The sequence below is a fragment of the Sinocyclocheilus anshuiensis genome, unplaced genomic scaffold (assembly GCF_001515605.1).
Source record: "Sinocyclocheilus anshuiensis isolate Anshui unplaced genomic scaffold, SAMN03320099.WGS_v1.1 scaffold852, whole genome shotgun sequence".
Lineage (NCBI taxonomy): Eukaryota > Metazoa > Chordata > Actinopteri > Cypriniformes > Cyprinidae > Sinocyclocheilus > Sinocyclocheilus anshuiensis.
The window spans coordinates 359,466-363,684 of record NW_015552578.1 but is presented as its reverse complement, the minus strand read 5'-3'; positions in this window follow the sequence as shown (position 1 = coordinate 363,684).

The window sequence follows — 4,219 nt, the reverse complement described above, 5'->3', positions numbered from 1 at the left end:
TGTGTTTTCTGTGTTTCTTCTCTTCAAATCCTCTCAAGCTCTGTCAGGTTAGGTGGGAGTGGTCAGTGGACAGTTATTTTCTCTAGAGATGTTTGATTGGATTCAAGTCACTCTTGTATTGGCTTAGCTGTGTGCTTAGGGTGATTTTCTTGTTAGAAGATGAACATTCTTCCCAGTCTGGTTTTCATTAAGGATATTTCTGTATTTTTCTGCGTTGAGCTTTCCTTCTACCCCAGGGGTGACCAATCCTGCTCCTGGAGGGCCACACTGTCCTGTAGAGTTCAGCTCCAAACCCAATTAAACACACCTGAACCACCTAATCAAGCTCTTTTGCCGCTTTCACATGCTATCGAAAATTTCCTATTTCCCACTTATGAAATCGTGATCGTCGCATTCAAGTGCTTTGTTGCTGGAAAGAATACAATGTAGCATCCCATTGGTTGACAACCATATAAACATTAACCGCACTAGATAGTCAGGCTTGCTGACGATTCTGGAACTTTGGTCAAATACATGCTTATTTCATTGTTTATAAAACATACAATATGCTTCATATGTTCTTTGTTCATATATACAAATATGCGCTACTTTAATGAAAAGATGTAGTGGTTGTGGACAAAAACCCTGAATAAAAATAGCATTGTTAGCACGCAGCAATCGTTGTCTCCTCCATCATGTTTAAAGTTTATGGGAAACTTGTATTTACGATAATTCTGATAGCATGTGAAGGCAGCATTACTTATATTAGAAACTTCCAGACAGGTTTGTTAAGGTGAATTGGAGCTAAACTTCACAGGACAGTGGTCTTCCAGAACCGAGTTTGGACACCCCTGACGAGTCTCCCAGTGCCTGCCACTAAATAACATCCTCACTGCATGATGCTGGCACTATCATGCTTCACTGTTGTGATAGTGTTGTGCAGGTAAGTAGCAGTGCCTGGATTGCTCCAATGTCACGGAGTTTCCCGAATTTTGTTTCTCATAGTCTGAGATTTGTGCGTACGCACTCTTCTCCCCCAATCTCTGTTTGTGTCTCAGTATCTTCATGTTTGACTCTGAATGCTTCTTCAATCTTCATGTCTTCACTCTCCTCTTTAATAGACACCATCTTTATAATAGTGTGTCACTTGGATCTCAGCTGCTTCAGGAGTTTTTCTGTGTTTGGACACTTTGTCCTGTTTAAGATGAGGAAAAATTAACAGAAAGAAAAATAAATGCAAACTAATTCTGTGGGTGCGTCTCAATCAGCTCCCTAGTTCACTTTTAGGATGAAATCTATGGAAAGTTTTATACATGAGGCCCCTGAACATTACAATGAGTGAGAATGAAAACCAACCTGTTTGTTCCTCAGTGTCTTCATGTTTGACTCTGAATGCTTCTTCAATCTTCATGTCTTCACTCTCCTCTTTAATAGACACCATCTTTATAATAGTGTGTCACTTGGATCTCAGCTTCAGCAGGAGTTTTTCTGTGTTTGGACACTTTGTCCTGTTTAATATGAGGAAAAATTAACAGAAAGAAAAAAAAATTTAAACTAATTCTCTGGGTGCGTCTCAATCAGCTCCCTAGTTCAGTAGTCAGCGCACTAGTAAGGGAGTCAGTCAGAGTGAGAGTTAATGGACTTACATCACCCGATAAGACAAAGACAACCAAACCTAGCACTCAAATTAATAAAATGACAAGTTATAAATACGGTTCATATTTGTGTTCAAATTTATATTTGGTATTTGCTGGTAGTGTGTAGATCACATTTAACAGATTCATGAAATTCTAACTAAATTCATGAAAACATTTGCAGTTGGTTTGTAAAAGTTATCATTACACTGGTTCGTTGTTCTCGCAGCATTTACACTGTTTTCAAGCAGCAGGTGTCGTCCGCGTGCGCTGATTCGAACGATTCAAAACGGAGAATCATTTTGCGAAGCAATAAATTCAACTGACTCGAAAAAGTTTCGAAAAGCCGTTTCTCTCATCTCTACCTGCCGGTGACTGAATTCGTGTTTATGATGAACGGATTCAAGATATAAGGTGCAAAATGAGACGCACTTTTTCTGTTACTCACGTGTTGGAGCGCTTTTACTCATACAGAATAATCTTAATTAATATTAGATAATCTATTACAATGCTAGAATCGGTAATAATTAATTTCACAATTTTACATACAACTCTCTAAACGAGTTGTATTGATTTAAACATTTTAAATGATTAAAAGCACACACCTTTCTTCAGCCGAACCACAGACGCAGGAGCACGGCGCCGCCTTATGACGTCATATCGCCAGACCAAAATAAAAGTCCTGTTCGCTAAAAATGATAGAATATTTCATTAGAAATCAAATATAAGTACTAAGGTGTCGGATGGATTTAAAGAATGGATTGCGGAGCTAACACAAGCCCAAAGCTATTAATAACATCGAGCTTAAATCTAGTTTTATATCTACATGTGCAATTGTGAAGTGTTTTCAATTCATGATAATCTACAGAGCATTTGTGATATTCTCAATAAAAAAAAATGTCAGTCTCTTGGTCTTCAAATTACGAGATTGGAAAGAACTTTATAGAATATTTCAAACTCATAAAGAATTTTTATATCAAAATTTAATTTGTGGTTGCGGAGAGATCTAACTCTTTAATTTATTAACTGAAACTGTATGTACTCAGTTTCTCCCCAGAACGTAAAGGCAATAAATCAAATTTCAGCTTTATTTGGTTAAAGTTGATTTCATTAAAGGTCTGTGACTGTAAAGGATTATATTGATGGTGGGTTTAAAACAGCTGATTTTAACTGCTTGAATAAAATGGTTCAGACCATTTCTTCTGAAATGTGATTTATATTTCCCCAGATTATCTTTATTAAAATTGGCAGTAAATAATATTTGCTAAAATGTGATTATAATATAAACAAGTTTAAGCTCTCAGATTTCAATTATTGAAAACCGATGTACAAACCGCATTTCCTCCCCTTATTAGCCCAATAACAGGTTCACACTGAAAATTAATAAATCTGACTTCTGTGAGGATTGGACGGAAAGGATTAAATGGTTGTTTAGAGCTTATTTATTTCAGTGGTAGTTTTCGCTGAGGGCCGAATTCTGCCAACAATACCAATGCATTTAGATACAGAAGAACTTTGCCTGTTGAATATTAAAAACAAATGAACAAACAAAAAATCTGGATCTCCATGGCTATGGCAGATCAACTGTTCCTGCTCATCTCCAGACTGGATCTCTTTTCTCCACTATCCCTAATTGCAGATTCAATTATCAGATTTGTCAGTATTAATATTTTTATACTTAGATTTAGATTTTTTGGATCAAACTGTAACACCGTGTGTCCCAACCAGACGCGACGTGATAAAAAGTATCTTTTCCTTGTAGTTTATGCCCTAACCACCCGCGACAGTGACAATAAGCGACATGGGATTCTATTTTAGGAACGGTTTTTATTTGCTGCGACGTCGCGGCAGGAACAACGTACAAAATATGACGGTGATAATCTCAGGTAATGATTATGTGCTTTATTCAATGTTAAAAGTGTCTAATGTGAGTTTGAATATTATTTTGCATGATCTTTATAGCCATAGTGAAAGCAACAATAGCCTATATATTTTACCTCAGATCTTGAAAATAAATTAAAGCCGACTTGTACGTTAAAACTTTGAACTCACTGCTAACCAACACGTGTATTCCATAACAAAGATATCAGTCACTCAAAACTGTTCAGTCCATTCACATTTGAATCATCTATTTTTCGTGTCCACTTTTCTTTTCTACACACTCACCATGTTTTTGCTGTTACATCGTATCTACACTGGAACGCGACAAAGCATTGCAAATCATTTGAAATTTGTGTCAGTACGTTATGTAGATCATTAAATTTAGGCAATATTTCTAATCAAAAGCTGATCACAGATATCGATTGTTTATTAATTTAGATATCTGAGCATTCTGGAAATCCCATACTTTCAATTATTTGTTCATTAAAGGTGGGGTAAGCAATTTTTCAAAAACACTTTAGAAAACCGATTCGGGCCGAATAGCAAAACAAACTTGTAGCCAATCAACAGTAAGGGGCGTAACCACTCAGGATGTGGAGGAGAGCGCGTTCAGTGCACGGGACGGACAATAGCCGAGCGACAGAAAGATAGAAATGGCGGATAAAAAACAAAAGAGGAAAACGTCTGCGGAACAAAAGAAGGCTTAAGGCAAGAAGTAGGACCCG